At 43.7% G+C, this 21,554-nt stretch overlaps 1 pseudogene; it reads left to right on the top strand.

Moving 5' to 3' along the window:
• The first annotated feature begins 362 nt into the window (after window positions 1-362).
• LOC131506162 (ADP/ATP translocase 2-like) lies at window positions 363-2,097 on the top strand (annotated as a pseudogene).
• The last annotated feature ends 19,457 nt before the right edge of the window (window positions 2,098-21,554 follow it).

The raw sequence follows: 21,554 nt of genomic DNA, 5'->3' as shown, positions 1-21,554 counted from the left end.
TATTCTATATTGCCTTCTAAAGTTATTCTGGTTTTGCCTTTTGCAAAGTGTTTAATTTCCCACAGGTGATGCGATGCATGCTCCTTTATAATTGAGCTTCCATACATGCATGAGTTTGTTTCTGGCCTCTGGTCTGTTCCATTGGTCCTGACATGTGCAAGGACAAGTGTCCCCATCTTGTTCTTCTTTAGCATTGCCTTGGCTTTTCTTATCTAAAAAAGCCATTTGCTTCTCTGCGTAAATTTCAAACTCAAATTGTCAAGTTCCCCCAGAAACCTCTGTAGTGATTTGTGTAGAATCAGGGGACAACTGAACTCTTTACGAACTGCTCTGCCATCTCCTGCCTCCTCTTTCCTTTCAACATGGCCAGTGCCGCTGTGTCCTCTGTCGAGGGCTTCCTGGTGGGTGGAGTGTCCGCGGCCACCTCCAAGACCCCTCGGTAGCACCCATCGAGCAGATCAAGCTGCTGCTGCAGGTACAACATGCCAGCAAGCAAATCACCGCAGATAAGCACTGCACGGGCATTATATAGACTGTGTGGTTCGTATCTCCAAGGAGCAGGGAGCCCTGTCCTTCTGGTGTGGTAACTTGGCTGGCCAATATCATCAGACACTTCCCCACTCAGGCTCTTAACTTTGCCTTTCAAGTTAAATACAAGCAGATCTTCCTGCGTGGTGTGGACAAGAGAACCCAGTTTTGGTGTGACTTTGCAGGGAATCGGGTCAGGTGGCGCCTCTGGGGCCACGTCTCTGTGTTTTGTGCCTCCTTTTGATTTTGCCCAAACCCTTCCAGCAGCTGACGTGGGCAAAGCTGGAGCTGAAGGGGAATTGAGGGGCCTCCGTGACTGCCTGGTTAAGAACTACAAATCTGATGGGATTAAGGTCCTGTAGAAAGGCTTTCATGTTTCTGCGCAGGGTAACCTCATCTACTGAGCTGCCTACTTCAGTATCTGGCACTGCAAAGGGAATGCATCCAGATCCCAAGAGTACTCACATCTCCATCGGCTGGATGATCGCACAATCTGTCACAGAGGTTGCTGTGTTGACTTTCTATCAGGTTGACACTCTTTGTCGCCGTGTGATGGTACAGTCAGGGCACCAAGGAACTGATATCATGTACACAGGCATGCTTGACTGCCGGAGGAATACTGCTCATGATGAAGGAGCCAAAGCTTTTCTCAAGGGGGCTTTGTGCAATGTTCGCAGAGGCCTGGGTGGTGCTTTTGTGCTTGTCTTGCATGATGAAATCGAGAAGTTCACGTGAGTTATTTCCTGGCTTTTTCACCCTGTGAGCAGGCATGTTGTAGTGTATAACATATCTTGAGCATTCTTGACAGACTGTTGGCTGTCTGTTTATCAATGGCAACTATTGACTGGTTGGAAATGGGAAGCAATACTATTCATCTGACCAGTCTTCTCCTAAAGCCATTTCCGTGATGATGGGACTCAACTGTCGTTTTTTCAGTCACTCCTGATAAACAAATTTGAAGAAAAAAAAAAAAATCCGAAAGAAAACAAGAGAAGTCTTTACAGACTGCTAATCTGTTCCCGCTGAACCTGTTCTTCTGCTCGTGAGCTCATGGCTGCCATCTGAAGACTCTCTCACCTTTCTTGGCACCTAGTTTTGGCCGTGTGTGGTAGAGTACTTGCAAACTGATTGCCATTATTTCCTTCCCTGTATCCACATGTCACTTTGCTGCTGTCCTTTCAAGAAACAGAATATGCCTCCTCCTTTGGAATATGAGCTGGTGTTATCACTTGTTTGCCTAATAGATTGCAGTGGGTAAGATACTGTGCCAATTCTGAGCCTCGGTCTCAACCAGACTTTTGTGTCATGGCTCTCTCCTGGAATTGTGCCACCGTCTGTGAACAGCCCCGGGTGAGTCTGCTGGATGGTGAGAGACACATGCACGGTTAGTCACCTCATAGCCAGGCTTTGCTGTATACTAACTTTGACCTCAAGCAAGGTGCCTGAGGCACCTCATCTCTAAAATGAGGATCATAATAATATCCACCAAACAGTGTTGTTGTAAGGATTAAGTGAGCTAACATAAAGTAAAGCATTTAGTGGGGCACCTGGGTGACTCAGTGGGTTAAGCATACTCCTCTTGATTTCGGCTCAGGTCATGATCCCAGGGCTGTGGAATTGAGCCCTGTGTTGTGACCTCTCTCTCTTAAATAAATAAACTTAAAAAAAAAAAAAAAGTAAAGCACTTAGAAGGGAGCCTGGCACATAATAAACTCTTTGAGGGTCAGTTATTACCATTATAGTGCAAAAGATTGCACATTTTGGACACATATGGAGAAACACAAATTTATTTGCCCAGAACATAGAGTGTGTGCTTAGTTGGGAAGAAATGGCTGGGAAGGCAGGGAGGAACAAGTTTGTAAGTAGCCTTGAATGCCTGCCTCAGATATACGGATTTTTATTCTACAGATATTAAGGAGCCATTGCAAGTTGTGAGCATTTAAGAAACATGATGAATGTATTCAAATATTTAGATAAGTTCTCACATTCATATTAAATGGTCCCCCATAATTTTTCCAGTCTCTCTAACTAAAGACTGATTGGAGATACACTTGATGGCAAGGAATCCTAAAATGGCCATTTATTTTGGGATGGAGTAGTTGGATGGGTTTGCTTATGTTCACACGGTTGGATTGCTGTTGCTTTTGCAATGAAAGAAAAAGAATCTGTGGTACAGTTTATGTTTGAGAATCGGGCAACTTAGACCTAGCCATTAAGCAGTGTTGAAGACATAACCTCCTTGGTTATAGCCAGGGCTGTGACAAATAGTCAATATGTTTGTATACATCTTCAACAGATATTTATTCTACTTGGATTTTATGCTAAAAAGGAAATAGATAAATAGACATGATCTTCACTGTTTGAAGTTTATAGTCCATTGAGCAATAAAGACCAATAAAAAGCACCTGTATGGTAGATCGTGGTAAATGCTACACAATGAGAGCATCCATTGGATATTTGGATTTAGAGAGATATGAGAGCTGAGATCTGATGATGGATGATTCAGAATTTGCCAAAGAAGAGGAGGCTGGGGGTTTCAGACAGCGGGAACAGAATGGATAGAGACCTAGAGCAAGAAAAAACCATGGAGAATGTTTGTAATATGTATATACGGGGGCAATATCATTGGCCGTTACTAATAGTCTCACTTCTTCTTGAAGTTATATTATAGAACAGGGTAATGAAACCAGGTGGGCTGCATGAAGCCTGCAGGCTGTGGGTTGCTTATCAATGTATTAGATTCTCACTTAACTCTCCTTCGGTAGGGGAAACACACCTAAGAAATAAATCCCTAAGAACCTAAATAGGTAGTATGGGGGCACAGGACAGACTGCCCCCAAATGTGCCACATAGTGATTATTTGAATTAAAGTTACTTAAGAAACAGCCAGTGTAAGAACACTCTGACCCCCTCCTGCTATGGCTCCAAAAAGCAGGAAATAAATCTCCTGTGGGAAACGTGCCCTCCCTGCACCAGGAGATAGAGGGACATCCATTTTGTCAGAGACAAAGAAATTCAGAGCCAAAGAAGCCTACCTAAACAAATCCTGTTACTATTCTAGCCTCCAGCCCAAATTTTATTTAGAACTCCTTACGAAAAATCCCTCAGGTCCTAGAGCTATTGGGAAGACTTAAAGACAGAAATAAAACAAACCCTCCTCCCTTATTCTCCCATCCCTAACTTCACCAATACAAGACCCTCCTCACCCCCCCCAAAAAAAAAACACCTTACAGATTTTCCAGATTATGAAGGAGAAAAAAATTTGTTTTATTTTATAATTTGGCAGATGAAATGGAAGGAAAAGTTTGTAATGAGTCACATATGTTGTATTTATCATAAATAGATTTTTTTTTCCAGGGAAATTTGCACCATGTTTATGAAGCACAAAAGTTAAATGGCATTAACTCATTTATTTGGGCAACTTCTAAATATAGATTCTAAGCAAAGAATACAGGGGATACTGGGGATACAGTTGTGAACAACAGACAAGCTGACTTAGTGTTTAAAGGAGGAGATGATCATGAATCAAATAACCACGCAAGGAAATGTCAAAATGTAACCGTGGTTATGCCACAGATAAAGTGTGTAAACTCCTCTGAGATCATGGAGTGGGACATTTGACCCTGTTTGGGACCGAGAGTGTTGACTGAGTTCTGAAGGATAAGTAGGAATTAAATAGGTAAAAAGGGTGCTGTGGGGCTGGGGAAGAGTGACCCAGAGAAGAAAACGACACGCAAAGACTTTCTGTTGGGAGGAGCTGATCTGTTTGTTCAAGGCACTGGGAGCAAGTCCACATGACAGAGCTCAGGGCATGGGAGGGGACACGGAGCGCAGAGCAAAGGGAGGCTACACAGGAAGGTAGAAGGCAGTAATAAAAGCCCTAATTATATTCTGTTATTATTATTATTAAATGTTTATTTTTGAGAGAGAAGGAGAGACACTGAGAGGGGTAGGGGCAGAGAGAGAGGGGAACAGTGGATCTGAAGTGGGCTCTGTGCTGACAGCAGAGAGCCCGGTGTGGCGCTTGAACTCATGAATTGTGAAATCATGACCCGAGCATGACCAAGAGTCAGATGGTTAACTGACTGAGTCACCCAGGCACCCCATTTTATAATTATTTAAAAAAAAATTAACATTTTATTTTTAAGTAATCTCTATACCCATCATGGGGCTAGAACTCACAACCCTGATGAGATCAAGAGGTGCCTGCTCCATAGGCTGAGCCAGTCAGGTGCCCCTAAAAGCCCTAGTTTTAAGATGGCTACTTGGAAAACAGGTCTGCATTTCTCAGCTCTTTGTGGCTATGTTTTGTCCAATGAAATTTAAGCAGAAGTACTGAGAGTAACTTCCAGGAAGTGTCCTGAGAATGAAAAGACATGTCCTTTCCCCCCGCTTCATCCTTCCTGTTGGTAGAAATTTGGAGAGAGCAGCCATTTTAAAACACGAAGTGATGTTGGGATAGAAATCTCCTGCAGGACAGATAGAAGGAACCCAAGTCCCTACCAGTGTCAAGAGTCATACTGGACTTGGCCTGACTACCTAGACTTCTTAGAGATAGAAATAAAAATATCCTTCCCTTGGGGTGCCTGAGTGGCTCAGTCAATTAAGTGTCCGACTTCGGCTCAGGTCATGATCTTATGGTTTGTGAGTTCAAGCCCCATGTCGGGCTCTGCTGACAGCTCAGAGCCTGGAGCCTGCTTCAGATTCTATGTCTCCCTGTCTCTCTCTGCCCCTCGCCTGCTCTCTCTCTCTCTCAAAAATGAATAAGCCTAAAAAGAATAAAAAAAAAAAAATCCTTCGCTCTTATTTAAGCCACTGTTATTCAGTTTTTTTCTGCTACTCACAAATGATCTAATGCTAACAGGTAAATGTGGGGTCTAAGAAGTCTAGAATTGGCCTAGCCAAATCCACAGAGTTCTTCAACTTATTTTTTTTTTTTAATGTTTATTTTAAGAGACAGGGTGATAGAGAGTGAATGGGGGAGGGGCAGAGAGAGGGAGAGAGAGACAGAATCCCAAGCAGGCTCCTCAGCTGTCAGCACGGAGCCCGATGCAGGGCTTGAACTCAGGAACCACGGGATCAAGACCTGAGCCAAAACCAAGAGTCAGACGCTTAACTGACTGAGCCATTCACCTGCCCCCAGAGTTCTTCACCTTTAGTGTACCCACTTATTTCTGCTGCTTATTTCTTTGTGTACCCCTACAGAGAGGAAGAGACTGCTGCCAACAGGATGTTCTATTTGGTTGTCCTTGACTTCATTTAGTCTTACCAGACACCAGACTTCATGTGTCTTACCAGGGTGGGATCCTGAGACAATATTTAGGCGAAGTGTGAAAACGAAACTATTGTATGATGAAGTTAAAAATCTATTCCACGGGGCTCCTGGGTGGCTCAGTCTGTTGAGCGTCCGACTTCAGCTCAGGTCACGATCTCGCGGTCCGTGAGTTCGAGCCCGGCGTCGGGCTCTGTGCTGATGGCTCGGAGCCTGGATCCTGCTTCGGATTCTGTGTCTCCCCCTCTCTCTGCCTCTCCCCAGCTCATGCTCTCACTCTGTCTCTGTCGAAAATAAAGAAACTTAATTTAAAAAAAAAAAAAAAATCTATTCCACAAGATGAAAGTACGTCTTTTCGTTAAGTAAGCATTAGTTAAGAAAAGCCTCCTTTCCCGAGGAGAAAATGGGATCTTTTGGAGGAGTGGATGTCAATCAAAGAGGAGACAATTCAGGAGAAAGAGATAAAGTTCTATGCCTTTCCCTTTGTCTGTGCAGATCCTGGTGAACTTGAACTACTGGCTGTACTTTCTTTGAAGGGCAGGAAGCCCCGGATAAAACACATTCTACATAGAATTATTTCATGTTTCCTAGGCTACGACAACTTGAGGCAGTGTTTTTCAAATTTTCTCTAAGCCATGGAATACTTTCTTCAGTAAAGGCTTACTTGGAAGCTGTATACATAAAGTTGGAGGGCCTGCTGCTTTTCTGATGGCAGGGACATCGGGGTATAAAGGCCTGCTTGAATCCCCTCCAAATCTCCCTCCAGCTGTGGCTCCTGGAGAGGTTTTAGCCAGACACCTTAGGGCTCCAAGAAACACAATTTAAAAAACAATTCGGGAAGGTGCCTGAGTAGCCCAGTCCGTTAAGAGTATGACTCTTGATTTCGGCTCAGGTCACCATCTCTCGGTTAGTGAGAATGAGCCCCCAGCAGGGCTTTGCGCTGACAGTACGGAGCCTGCTTGGGATTCTCTCTCTCCCTCTCTCTCTGTCCCTCCCCCAAATGTGTGCCAGAGTGCTCTCTCTCTCTCAAAACAAATAAACATTAAAAAAAATAAATAAATTCTAAAACAAACAAACAATTTAGGGGCTTTTATGGGGGCATAATGGTAGCTACAAAATAGCATTTTCTGCCTATCCTGAAAAAGTATATCCTGACTTTCCTTGGAAAAAGTACATCCCAACTCTGATTCTTCCCAGTTTTTTTCTGGTCATTTCTGAATGGCGTCAGCTAAAATATTACCTCCTCTAAAAGGCCTTTCTGAATTACCTTGTCTGGAGCAGCATTCCTTGATTACTCTTTATCAAATCATCATGCTTGACATATTTATTTGTAGGACTTTTCATTCTCAGACAGTTTCTTGTTTATTTATTCACCAGCATGTTTCTCTCTTCCCTCCTGGTATGATAAACTCTATGAGAGTCTTTTGTTTACTGCTCTATCCCCAGTACCTTGCAAGGTATTTGGCATAGTGAATATGCTCAGTAAATGTTTTTTTGATTTTTTGTTTTTTTGTTTGCAAATGTATCAGTTTCCTGGGCTTGCCTTTAAGAATTACCATAAACTGATGGCTTAAAACAATACAGTGTATTCTTTCACAGTTCTGGAGGCCAGAAGTCTGAAATCAGGTGCTGGCAGAGTCATGCTCCCTCTGGAGGGTTTGTGAGGAGAGGTCTTTCCTTGCCTCTTCCAGATTCTGGTGGCTTGACATTCCTTGGCCTGTGGCTACACAACTCCAATTTCTGCCTCTGTCTTCACATGGCTTTCTCCTCGACCTCTCTGTGCCTTTCCTCTGTGGACACTTGTCATTGGATTTAAGGTCCACCCAGGTAAGCCAGGATGATCTCATCTCAATATCCTTAACTTAACTACAACTGCAAAGTCCTTTTCTTTTTTTAAGTTTATTTATTTTGAGAGAGAGCAAGAGAGCACAAGCAGGGGAGGGGCAGAGAGAGAAGGAGAGAAGGATCTCAAGCAGGCTTCACGCCCAGTGTGGAGCCCAATTTGGGGCTCCGTCTTACATCCCTGAGATCATGACCTGAGCTAAAACCAAGAGTCGGACACTTAACCGACTGAGCCACTCTGGGGCCCCGCAAAGTCCCTTTGTCAAATAAGGTCATGTCTGCTGGTTAAAGGGGGTTGAATATGGACATCTATTTTGGGGGCCACCATCTGATCCACCACAACAAGCACATTTGAAGGATGTAGGAATGAACAAACTAATTAGCTCCTTGGCTCCCTATGTTGTCTGCCGTTTTCCTCTTCTGGGAAGAGGAAATGTGAGACGTCTGGGGTCATGTTTCCTACCGCTGTTGGTGCCCAAAGTGATGGCTCTACCTCTAGTGACCACTAGGGCAGGGCAGTCAGCAGGGAGAGCAGAGACACTAAGGTTTCAGACAACTTTCACAAAGTGGGGTCCTTAATGACTGTGCCCAGGATGCTATCTCTGGGCACTACTGACGCCCCAGTGCCTCTTCTGGTAGAAGGTGTCACACCTGGTGACTTAACATCTTCTCTAACTACTGAAGGAGGAGTGAGCTTTGGGCCTCGTCATTGCAAGGAAAAGGGAAGACTGAGTAGGAGATTAATCAGAGTGACAAAAACCACCCCCAATAGCCCTCCTTGACGCTAACATGTACCTCACTCAGTCTTTCCCCAAAAAAGAAAAGTTCCTACCCAGGAGAGTCTTGGTACTTTGTGTAAATAAATTCTTGTTGGGTCCATCTCTGTTGTCCAGACACCTTGGAGTCTAGGCTGCACCCTTTATTACTTATTCCTAGCATCACATAGCTTTGTTTTTTATTCTCACGAGGGTTAGAGGCCTAAAGACTCAGGAAACAGAGATACAGGAGCTACAACAATTTGTTGATGAGCAGGACACCCTTGACTTCCTGTTCTCTCTCTTCTTTGTCCGTGGAAATGGGTCTGAGGAGTAGGCCCTCGGATGCAGTCGCGGTGACGGCCATCCTCACGAAAAGCGGGGCTCATCACGGATCCTCTCATACTTTCTGCTGTCCTCAATCTGCTTGTTCTGCCTCCTGCTTTCCCGTCGAGGATTGTGAAGACCATTTCAGATCACCCTCCCAGTCAGAAGTCATCTTTCTGATGTCCCTGTCACATCAATAGGACGCCAGTTTCTAGACCTGAGGGCTGTGTAGGAGGTTTTCAAGTGGCTGCTTTCTCACACCACTAACTTCTGAGAAAAAGCCCTGGTTACTGGCGAAAGAAGACAAACATAATTGAATCCCGGGTATTTTCCCTGAGGCTACAAGCTTTCTTTCCGTAGAGAAACCTATGACTCCCGATGACCACTGGGGGTCCCCAGCAGGCTTCTCCAATGCGCCCGAGGCACCACACTCCTCCCTCACCCTCCCGCTCCTTCCCACGGGCGCCAGGGGCAAAAACATTAGACTGTGACGTCAGCCAGCTGGAGCCTTGCTGTGGTTGTGCCCATAGGTGTAGCTAAGCTTCTGAGGAGTGGGGCCTGTACTTTCCCTGCCAGCCCAACTTGCAGCTTAAATTATTGCCCTGATGTTATTTTAATGTGCCTTGGGGCCCTGGTGGGTGGCAGGGGAACAGCATTTAATTTCCTTCGGAGTTTGGAATGTGCCTGACACTTCTTGAGTAGTAGGGGCAATGAGAGAATCTATAATCCTTGAAGTAGCAAGCAACTTTGGGGGACCTTTTCCTTTCTTTGGCAAACTTCAGGACAAAGTTAAATTTGGGGAGGATTAAAAAGGAAGTGAATGTTTATTAAATGGCATAGGCACCCTGCTCTTGACATTCGTTATATTATTTAATCTTCAAAGTACCCTCATGAGGTTGGGGTTATTGTTCTCAATGTGCAGGTCGGGAAGGAGACGTTCAGGGAGATTGAGCCGCTCGTCTACTGTTATCCTGCTAATCGGTGGCCTGGTTGAGTCCACAGTCCTGGTCAATCTGGATGCACAGGTGTGCTACCCTATTTGTCCTCTGTCCCTCAGACTTCAGGTTTGACTGTGAGGGCTCTTTCAGAGGAGTCTTTTCAGAGTATATAGTGAGATCTATCTCTAAAAAGCTGAAGCAATACTTCTGTGAATAGAAAAGTGTAAGTATAATCAGCCAAGTACATATTATGCAGCTTTAATCTGCCCGGCACTGTGACTACTGGCAAGTCCGGTGAGGGCCACATGGGCTTCAGTCCAGATAAGAAAAAAAGAACTACTGGGGTGCCTGGCTGGCTCAGTCGGTAGTGAATTTAACTCTTGATCCCAGGGTTGTGAGCTCAAGCCCCATGTTGGGCATAGAGCTTACTTTAAAAAAAAAAAAAAAAAAAGAATTGGGGTGCCTGGGTGGCTTAGTTGGTTGAACATCTGACTCTTGATTTCTGCCCAGGCCATGATCTCATGGTCGTGAGATCGAGCCCTGCATCGGACTCCATGCTTGGCATGGAGCCTGCTTGAGATTCTCTCTCTCCCTCTCCTGCCCCTCCCCCACTCATTTGTGCCCTCTCTCTCTCTCTCTTAAAAAACCAATTTCTTTATTAAAAAAATGAGAAGTATTTTCGGGAAAATACGGGAACTCATGATTCTTTACCACAGCACCAGGCAAAGGGTGGCTTGACAAAGAAAGCGCGAGGCTTAAAGTATGGAGAAAAGTGCCGGTCAATACTCTGGAAATTCAGAAACAGGGAAAAAAAAAAATAAGGCTCTACTTTAAACAACTGGGTTACAAGGTCCAGCCCAGTGCTTGGTGCAGAGTAGGCTCTCCTTCAGTGTTGACCCAGAGTTAAATGATATTTTTTAAACTGTTGATGGGCCTGCAGTGTATACCCCACACGGCCTTCAGCTGAAGTCACATTTGTGTGGACTCAATTCAATCTGCCCACCAAATTTTTTTTTTTTTTTTAACGTTTATTTATTTTTGAGACAGAGAGAGACAGAGCATGAACAGGGGAGGGGCAGAGAGAGGGAGACACAGAATCCGAAACAAGCTCCAGGCTCTGAGCTGTCAGCACAGAGCCTGACGCGGGGCTCGAACTCACGGACCACGAGATCATGACCTGAGCCGAAGTCGGACGCTTCACCGACCGAGCCACCCAGGCGCCCCTCAATCTGCCCTCCAAATGAAAGCTTAAAATAAGAAACCAAACCTAAATGCTTTATGCACCATAATCTCCTGTTCTTTTTGCCTCCCACGTTGTTAACAGAGTAGGGTATCCACTATTAGCCACCTAGCGTTTACATATTTACAGGAAACACACCTCACTGTCCAGAACTATGCCTGCCACATGACCTAGTTTTATCACACAGAGATCCTAGAGGTTCCTGAAGGTGAAATGACTCTGAAGTCCCTCAGATGAGGCATCTTAAATGGTCTACACCTTCTGGAATTTGAGGAAGCTAAACTAGACTATGAAGGGCTAACGGCCAAAATATATACTAAGTAATTTGTATTTACTTGCACATGATGGAAAGTTTAACCATGGTCATCTAAGGGAAAGGTGGTAATGTTGAAATTTATTTGTGCTTCTGTTACCATCTCCCAACCAAAAATCTTTTAAAATGAGCTCCCAATAGTGCCTATAAAATAGATAATCCAGTAGGACTCTTTGTAAAAACATTAATGCTTCCTTTGCAAGAAAAAAAAAAAATAGAGAAAGGAAAAAAAAAAGATCCAAAAAAAATAATTCAAAGGCAGGGTCTTAATTTTATCTGTGCTCATGGATGGTGGTAAGAGGCGATATCATTTGATAAATAAGACGCTTGGAAATTCAAAACCTTGAAAATAACAGTGTCTGCCTTTTCTCCTCACTTTTTAATTTTTTTTTAAGTTTATTTATTTTGAGAGAGAGAGCACGCGCAGGCAAGCGGGGGAGGGGCAGAGAGAGCGGGAGAGAAAGAATCCCAAGCAGGCTCCCACGGGCAGCGCAGAGCCTGATGTTGGGCTCGAACTCATGAACCTCGAGATGATAACCTAAGTTGAAATCAAGAGTTGGAGTTGGATGCTCAACCAACTGAGCCACCCAGGCACCCCTCCTCACTTTTTAATTTGTAAAAGGAGAACAGTAATGATAACATTTACCATTTATTGAGCACTTTCTATATGCCAAACACTAACCTGACCTGAACTGTAAAATAACAATTTCTCTGAATTCTTAGGAATTAAATAATATAATCCCCAAGTGTATGAGTAACAAAGCTAGAGAAGTGAGTACCTTTGCGTATAATCCTACAGCTAGTGAATTTTGATGGTTCCTTGAGCTGTTGGGAAGGTTTGGTAATGCAGGTTGGTCTCACTGTGCTGTTTTCAGTGGGATATGTGGTTACGTGGTCAATAATGGTGACCTTGGCCTAGTGTTAACACAAATAATAGCTGCAGTTTATTGAAAGTCAACTGTGAACCAGTCTCTTCACATATATCATCTCTTAATTTGCAAGACAGGTTTTATCTCTTCCTTTTCACAGAGGAGGAAATGGAGGCTCATATGGCTAGAAAGTGATGGAACTGGGAGTCAAACCTAGGACCATCTGGTCCCAAAGACTGTTCTTTCCACCTTGTAGGCCCGAAGAGGTTGCTTGGGAGGATAATCTCACACACCAGACCTGCTTGCACAGGATACATTCCCCCTGGTGGAAGAGAGAGGTACGAGCACAACTGAGGCCCTTGTGTGAGTCAGCCCTTTCTAGATTCAAGAGAGCCACTGTCCTCACTCCTTTCTTTCTTTGTCATCTCCTGATCCTTAGCCAGAGACCCTAAATACGTATCTTCTATTTGTGACTTACTCTGTTTTTCTGTTTTGCTTATTAATAATAAAAATAGCCAACCAAACAAACAGTAAGACAACCCACAAAATATGAATGAACAACACATACCCACAGTCTCTCCTTTTTTTGTTCTGTTTTGTTTTCTTTCCCGTTTTAGACATGCAGGGTGGTTAACAAAATCTACCAGAATATATCTTATTTGTTTTTAGGATCTGTCAGAAAATTGTTATGCTGTTTTGGATCTTGAGTCTTCTTTTTAGCCCACACCCTTGTTTGGCATGAGGTGAGCCTACAAATAAGAGAATAAACAGTTGTTCGTATAACATTTCCGTAGGGAGTAAGTTATTATATGACATCTAAATGGAGAAGCTTTCTCTCTCTCTCTCTCTTTTTTGAGAAACGCTCTTAAAAAATTTTTTTTTTAAATGTTTCTTTATTTTTGAGAGAGAGAGAGAACATGCGCTCACAAGTCGGGGAGGGGCTGAGGGAGTGGGGGGAGACACAGAATCTGAAGCAGACCCTGAGCTGTTAGTGCAGAGCTCAATGCAGGGCCCGAACCCATGAGGTCATGACCTGAGCCAAAGTCAGATACTCAACCAATTGAGTCATCCAGGCACCCCCCAAAAACTCTTTCTTAATTCAAAATGACTGAGAATGCAAGAGGTCTCCTCTCACCTGTGGAACCCTGGGCCTGCATTCTTTCATGGCCTTTAGCACCTGAACATTTGGTGTTTTCCTGAACATTATGACTTTGTTTAGTGTTTTTCTCTTCTATTATGTGGTAAGCCTTAGGAGCTTGGGGACCAAGTTCCCTTACTGTTTTAATCTTATTTTTATCAGTATTTGATTTTCAGTCAAGGTTGGTGGGAAAAATATTAAAAACATAAATAGATAAGGTATGAGTTCAAGTACCTGACGAGGGATTTGGACTTTACCTTACAGTCCAGTGGTTCTCCTCTTTTTTATTTTCTCCCTACACCATCATAATGGCTGTGAAACACTCCCACAAGTAATTATCAGTCTCTTTTTGAGTGCATGTGGGGTGGTTGGGGGGTGGGGCAGGCAGAGAGCAGCCACTAGATAGAATCTCCAAAGAGAGGCATCTTTCTGAAAAAATCTCTGACCTGATTGTGAAAACCATCTTCCTGGACCCACCAGCAGCAGTGAAGAGGGCAAAGAGTCAAAAACTTTTTGAATGGGAGTGTGGACAGTTGAAGAAGGTTTTTTTGAATGACATTATTCAAGTGTACTGGGTCAGGGATGGGCATGAAATCAGAGACAGAAGGAAATTATGGTCTATTTGTTTTAATGCTATGAAAATCTGGGCTATATTGTGGATACAAGCTGAAGACAAAGGATGAATGTGAGAAACACACTGAAGGAAAGATTGATAGGAGGAACAAAAGGAAAACTGTCACCACATTTAGGGAATTTGAGTTTCACTGATGGAAGAAGAGTGATTCTGCTAACAGAAATAAGGTAGTAAAATGATAAAGCTGATTTAGAGCAAATGAATGATGAGTTTTCTCTGGCTGCCTAAGTTTGCATCAGTGACAATGAGCTATTGCTTAATGTTCATTTTTGCAAACAGTGTTGGAGTCAAACATTCCTCCTCGCAAATATTTAGTTCTGGGGGGGTGTTTAGTTTGCCAGGTACCCATAATTTGATGGCACCACAACCTGTCTTTACACATGTTCCTTTGTCTCTAAACTAAGACTCCTTCTTTTATTTTCCATGTAATCTCTCCTTGTTGATGTTAATATGTGAAGGCTTTTACCTTAGAGATATATGTATGCGTGATGACAGTTTGAACAGGTGGAATTAGTCTAATTCTCTTAAGTTCAGATTCATGTCTATAGATCAGTTTTTATAACTCAGACCACAGTCCTTTCTTCTACGGAAAAAAACATTCCATGACTTAATGTGGTTGATACTCTTCACAGATAGCAGACAACACATCCTTCCCTTTATGTATGCATAGGCCACTCTTTCCGTCAAGGGGTGGATTCTATTTCCCCTTCCCTGCACTTGACTACCTACGTGGCAGGCTTCCACTAACAGGTTTAATGGCAGAAGGGAAACTGCCAATTCTGGGCACAGCCAGGCAGCTTCTGTTTTTGCTATTTTGGAACCAGCTGCCATGCTGTGGAGGAACTCTGGGCCCTCCCGCTTTAGAGGAAGGTGATGGGAAAGGCCATTGATGATCCAAAACCACATAGAGAGAAAAGGCCTGTGAAGGAGAATCACAATGCCCCAGGTAAGAGCCACTTCCACAACCCTAGATGCAAAGGTGAGGCCTTCTCGGACTTTCCATCCCAGCCCCTCCACCTGCTGAATGTAGCTTCGTGAGTGACTCCAACCTATGCGATATGGAGCACAATATGCCTAATAAACTGACAAAACTGGGAGCAAGAATAAATCATTGTTTAAGCCACCTGAGAGGGTGGTTTGTTATGCAGCAATTAATAACTTGTATGCCCACATACTTAAAATTCCTTTTTTATCATGTGGTCATTAATAGATAAAAAGAAATATAGGTCACAGTGTGTAAGGGAAATAAAATTTCTCTTCTACACTCTTAGGGTTTCTGGTTGCGAATGACAAAAGACGGATTAACAGGAGAAAAGTTACAGATTTTATTTAACATAATTTTACATGGAGATGGAGACTGCACAGGAAGATGAAGCCCGAAGGAAGTGGCCTATGTGCTTACACATGAGGTTGAACGAAGAGTGACCGTTGTGGAAAAATAACTAAAATATATGAGGAGGTTAAAGGAAGGTAAAAGTTGTTTTAGTTGGTTTGTACCAATTTCTCTTGGCCTCCATTCCTTGTTTCTGGTTACCTCCTTAGGGAGGGCGTCTTTCACACGGGCATTTCATCTCCCACCTTCAGGAAGAGAAAGGAAAGCCAGAAGGCCCTTCTTACATCTGCTACTTTGCAAGTGTCTTTACCTCAAAATAATCAATATGCCAAAGCAGCATATTTTGGGACTGTGTAGCCCTCAAATGCATGATAATAGTACTTATGTGAACCCACCACATAAAAACTGGAACACTTCTGGGGAGCCTGAGTGGCTCAGTCAGTTAAGCGTCTGACTTCAGCTCAGGTCATGATCTCACGGTCTGTGAGTTCCAGCCCCTCGTGGGGCCCTGTGCTGACGGCTCAGAGCCTGGAGCCTGCTTCGGATTCGGATTCGGTGTCTCCCTCTCTCTCTGCCCCTCCCCTGCTCACACTTTGTCTTTGTCTCTCTCTCAAAAACAAACAGTAAACAAACAAACAAACAACAAACAAGAACACTTCCAAAATTATTGAAACTACATCTATGACCCTGTCAGAGGTAATCGCTATCTTTAATTCTGTATCGATTATCCCTTTGCTTAAAAAAAAATACAGTATTATCATTTTTCTGTTACCACATAACAGTTTCATGAGACAGACGTTTTTGGAGAAAGCTGTGTTCTGAGCTCTAGCTCTCTGTGAACGTCCTAAAGGGAGGAGCGTGTGGGGACTATAGCTCCTTAACTTCGAGACCAGAGAGGGAGACTTTGTTTTTTATTTCATTTTATTTATTTATTTATTACATCTTTCACTGTCATAGTGTTACCATTTTGTTAAAAAAATTTTTTTTTATTTTATTTTTTTGGGGAAAGAGAAAGAGAGACAGAGAGTGTGCAAGGGAGGGGGAGGGGGAGAGAAAGAGAGAGAGAGAGAGAGAGAGAGAGAGAGAATCTTAAGCAGGCTCCATGTTCAGCACAGAGCTCACACGGCGCTCAATGTCATGACTGTGGGATCATGACCTGAGCTGGAATCAAGAGCTGGACGCTAAACTGACTGAGCCACCCAGGTGCCCCAAGAGAGGGAGACTTTAAGGAGAAGACTCAGAAAGCTCAGTGTGTGACCCCTGCAGCTGGGGGTTTAGTGGGCAAAAGTCACTCTCACCAGGGAAATCTAGAGGATGAGAGATGAACTGACTAATTGCTTTGGTGGTACAAGGGGAATTTCTATTGCTTTGGGATATAGCCTGCACCCCCAGGGTTTTTCAAGGCAAAGGCTCTGCGAAGGTTTTCCATGGACCACAGATACTGACAGAAAGACCAAGAGCGGGAGCCAGAGTGAGACAGAGTGTGTGTGTGTGTGTGTGTGTGTGTGAGAGAGAGAGAGAGAGAGAGGGAGGGAAAGAGAGAGAGAGAGAACAAAGGGGCCCTAGCAGCAAGAAGACAGAAATGTATCTGAGATTCCGAGGGTTGGTGAAGGAAAAGCGAGTGATCACCCAGAAGAGAGGTGTGTAAGCCAGGTCAGGGTAACTGGTCAGAGAACCCCAGTGATACAAATCTCTGAAGACCTCATGAGAACCCCCGTAAAATAGTTTGCTTTAAAACATCTGCCCGGGGGCACCTGGGTGGCGCAGTCGGTTAAGCGTCCGACTTCAGCCAGGTCACCATCTTGCGGTCTGTGAGTTCGAGCCCCGTGTCAGGCTCTGGGCTGATGGCTCTGAGCCTGGAGCCTGTTTCCGATTCTGTGTCTCCCTCTCTCTCTGCCCCTCCCCCGTTCATGCTCTGTCTCTCTCTGTCCCAAAAATAAATAAAAAACGTTGAAAAAAAAATTAAAAAAACAAAAAAAACCAAAAAACCTGCCCAGAAGACCCCAAGCCAACTCATGCTCATACTAATCCAAGTAATACATTTTTTAACTTATTTTTTAATGTTTATTTATTTTTGAAAGAGAGAGAGAGAGAGAGAGAGAGAGAGAGAGAGAGAGAGACGGACACAGAATATGAAGCAGGCTCCAGGCTCTGAGCTATCAGCACAGAGCCCGATGTGGGACTCAAACCGATGAACAGGCAAGATCATGACCTGAGAGAAAGTCAGACGCCCAACTTAATGAGCCACTCAGGTGCCCCCCCAAATAACACATTTCTTATCCTCGTTCATCTCTCTGTCCTCTGACTCCTTGCTGCTCAGGGGTTGGTCCTGGGATGAGTGGCACCAGCTACTTGGGAGCTCATTACAGATGCTAAACCTAGGTCCCTCCCAGATCCATGGAATCAGCTGCACTTGAACAAGATCTCCAGGTGATCTGGAGACACGTTAGAGTCTGAGAAGCAAGGTTAAGCCCAAGTTGGGATTCACCAACTGGTCGCGGTGTGGTGGGGAAGCAACCTGGGAAAGAGGAAAATCAACCACCCTCCCCCACTTGAACCAGAGGAAAGCTTTCCTCACTGAACACATCTTGAAGGGGAGGTAGGAGAGAAAAGTAAAGCTGCATTTTTTTTTTTTTTTTTTTTTTTTTTTTTTTTTTTTACATCCCTCATGTGCTTCTTCAAAGTACTGGAGAGAGGCATTTAGTAAAGACTGGTTTATTTCTTTCCTTTTCTACTTTTAGAAGAGCTGTTTTTCAGAGTGTGGGCTGCTTTAAAACTACCTGTGCTCCAGAGTGGATGAAGTGGACCCTACCTGGTGGAGCATTTTTAATGAATGCCTTATGAACAGTAACATGGAAGATGGCTGACTTAGTGTTCCCTGCCACCCCTCCCCCCCACCCCCAATTGGCCCTGTGGCTGCTATTCCTGTCTCAGTTCACTGTTTCCTTGTCATCCTAAAGGTGGTCACATCAGAAACCAGAAGAGAGGGCAAGACTACAATGGGGGGAAGAGGGGGTGTAGTCCCTGCAATTGTGGGCTAAGACCATCACCCTCTGTTGCTCCTCTCTTCCATTCTGTTGCTTTGTGGACACATTATCCCATCATTCTGCCCCACCCAACCCATGTGAGGTCTTTATCTACTGGATCTCTGGTGTTTGTTTGTTTGTTTTAAGTTTATTTACTTTGAGAGAGAGACAGAGAGAGAGAGAGAGCAGGGGAAGGGCAGAGAGAAAGAATCCCAAGCAGGCTCCACACTGTCAGCACAGAGCCTGACGTGGGGCTCGAACTCACCCATGAGATCATGACCTGAGTTGAATCGGACACTTAACTGACTGAGCCCCCAGGCGCCCAGCCCTCTGGTGTTTTTAATGCAGAATAGGGGAGCGTAGCTTGAAGATGCAGTGGTCCCACTCTCGCTGCCTCAGTTTTGCAGGGTGGTGAGAGCGTGTTAGAGGGCTGCTGGCTCTTCCAGGGCTGTGGCTGTGGGGCGGAGATGTGGTTTTGAGTCCTGGTTGAGATGCCGAATGACTTTTATTATAAAAACGAATTGAATGTTCTTAGTTATCGCAGACTTTAGATCAAGTCTGTGGGCCTTTATGAGTAAAAGACAAACACTGATAATGATTTTCAGTGGAAAATCCATCAGAATTCGACCGATTAATTTGGAGTCCAATCCATTTATAAGCTGGGGACTGCTTATATTACTACATGTCAAAGTTGGCACGTGATGAGGTGAATTCTTTAATGTTTACTTATTTTTGAGAGAGAGAGAGAGAGAAAGAGAGAGAGAGAGAGCATGAGCAGGGGAGAGGCAGAGAGAGATGCAGATACAGAATCCAAAGCAGGATCCAGGCTCTGAGCTGTCAGCACAGAGCCCGATGTGGGGCTCGAACCCACAAGATGTGAGATCATGACCTGAGCGGAAGGCAGACACTTAACCCACTGAGCCATCCAGGCACTTGATGAGGTGAATTCTTTAATTCACAGACCTCCTTGAGCTGCAGTAACCATCTTTCTGAACCAAAGAAGCTTCCTGACATCTCAGTAACACCTGCGGATGCCTCAGTTACTGGCATATGGCTACCCTGAATATCTATAGCATCAGGTTCACCAGAAAGACCAGATTGCCAGAAAAAAGTATATTTTAGGTTTCAAGTGCGATTCCGATTTTTAAAATAGGATTTCAAAATGTCTTCTTGGTAATTTGTTTTTGTTTAAGATAAGCCTTGTGACGTTTCTTAAGCTGTGGAGAAGCTAGAAGGCAGAAGGCTGGAGGAAGGTAATGAACATATGGACAGACCTTGTTGGGTGGCACCTGAGCTCCTCCTGGGAACAGTTTAACTGGAGAATAAGACTCCGCAGGCTGCATGTTTCTGAGGGATTAGTGCAAACCCGGGTGCTGTCAGGGACAAAGCAAAAGGCAGAGGAATGTCAAAACCCCGTTGCCCAGGATGTCTGCTGCAGACATGAAATGGAAATTACAAAGGAGGAAAATGTCATTGTCGCAGATTTACACCGGGTCTTGAGAGGGCTCCTTGGTGTCTTTTTTTAATCCTTTCTACAAGCTGCTCACATACACAGGGAGAGAAGTCTATTTTCTCGAAAGACATTAGAAAATTAATTGTTCACCAATGAAGGTTTATTTACATATCCTTTGAATATTTATAATTTTTTTTCCACTAACGCAATGTGGAAGAAATACGCGTTTTAGAATCAGACAGAGAAAGGTATAAATTATGATTTGTCCACTTGATAAATTATGTGTTCTTGGGCAAATCATTGGGAGTCTGTCAGGTTTTCTCATCTAAAAAAAGGGAAATAAAAACAACTACCTCATAAGGCCAATTATGAGGATGAAGTAATGTGACAACATCCAGCTCATGCTACACATGGTGGGGGTTCGATAATGTTTGTTTAATATACTGGAGAGTTAGCTTTCTAGGCTGATACCATTTTCATATATACAGTAAGTTAAAAGCATGGTATTTTTTAAAAAATGGAAATAAATTAATTGTGGTCAAAATGTCAGGAATGTTTAGAATAAGTACGGAATTTAACTTATGATTGTGCCCTGCTTTGATGGGTTAAGGATGTATTTTTATTTTATATTTCCTATGAACTGCATTTCTGGATTGACTATACATCATGGAACTAAAACTCATGGTAAAACACAAAGGAATAGGAAATTTCCAAAAATTGTGTGTAAATCTAAAAATAAAGATGTGATGGGGTGCCTGGATGACTTAGTCGGTTAAGCATCCCATGCTTGGTATCTGCTCAGGTCATGCTCTCACGGTTCGTGAGTTGGAGTCCCGCCTCAGGCTCTGCGCTGACAGTGTGGAGCCTGCTCTGGATTCTCTCTCTCTCCTTCTCTCTACCACTCTCCCTTCCTCTCTCTCTCTCTCTCTCTCTCTCGAAATAAATAAATAAACTTAAAAAATTAAAAAATAAAGATGTGATGATAAGGAATCATAAGACGTATTAGAGTGAATGGAAGGTTGACTAATTGGTTGACTGGTCGATCCCAACCCTCTTTTCCTTCTTGCACCTCAAATAAAGCCAATTTCATTGAGGAATCTACTGCTAATCACTACAGAAAAGTACGAAGAAGCAAAAAAATAACAACATGAAGGAGATTATAAGGCTTGGGACATGGTGGAGGTCTTTATACCAGAGTCTTCATGTGCGGGTCTATATATTCCAACTCTCTGCTGAAATGTAAGTGGAAACCCCATTGGTTCTTTGCACTTCATTTCAAGTTTTAGAGTATTTTGAAACTTATCAAATCTTCCAACGTCCATTCGGTCTCTGACCACCTCTGCCAACTGCTACACAGACCAGTTCCTCCTCAATGGCTCTTCTCTTCAGTCAAGAAGATGCAGACAAGGCAGAACAGGAGGAGACAGGTCTCAGTCAGGTGAAGAGCCTCCAGTGTTGTCAACCACTGTAATGTTGTGTCACGCTCCTGCTCCAAACATCCATATGAGTCTCATATATAATTGTTTTTACTTTAAGATGTCTATGCTTCTATGTTGAAGTATACTCATATATTTAAGAAGAACTTATTAAGTGCCCATGTGGTGGCTTTGTACTATGCCAGCATCACTAGACTGGAACTATGCTCTCCAGAATTCTCTTCCATGTATGTTTCAGGGTTAGTTGTCCATAAAAGAAATTTGCTTGAGATTTGGAAGACAGAAAAGAAACACAGCCATTATTTTTTATGCTCTGAAACTTGGTGCAAGGTGCCCGTCACTGCAGCAGCCTGTGAATGTTGTCACCAATCTGCTGGCTGACTTTGGTGGCCGGGTGGGCAGCATCGGGGCCTGTAGCTTCTCCAGCTCTTGCTAGACTGTCTGCTTCAG

The sequence above is a fragment of the Neofelis nebulosa genome, chromosome 3 (assembly GCF_028018385.1).
Source record: "Neofelis nebulosa isolate mNeoNeb1 chromosome 3, mNeoNeb1.pri, whole genome shotgun sequence".
Classification (NCBI taxonomy): Eukaryota; Metazoa; Chordata; class Mammalia; order Carnivora; family Felidae; genus Neofelis; species Neofelis nebulosa.
The sequence above is the reverse complement of the archived record's forward strand: the minus strand, read 5'-3'. Positions and strand labels throughout refer to the sequence as shown.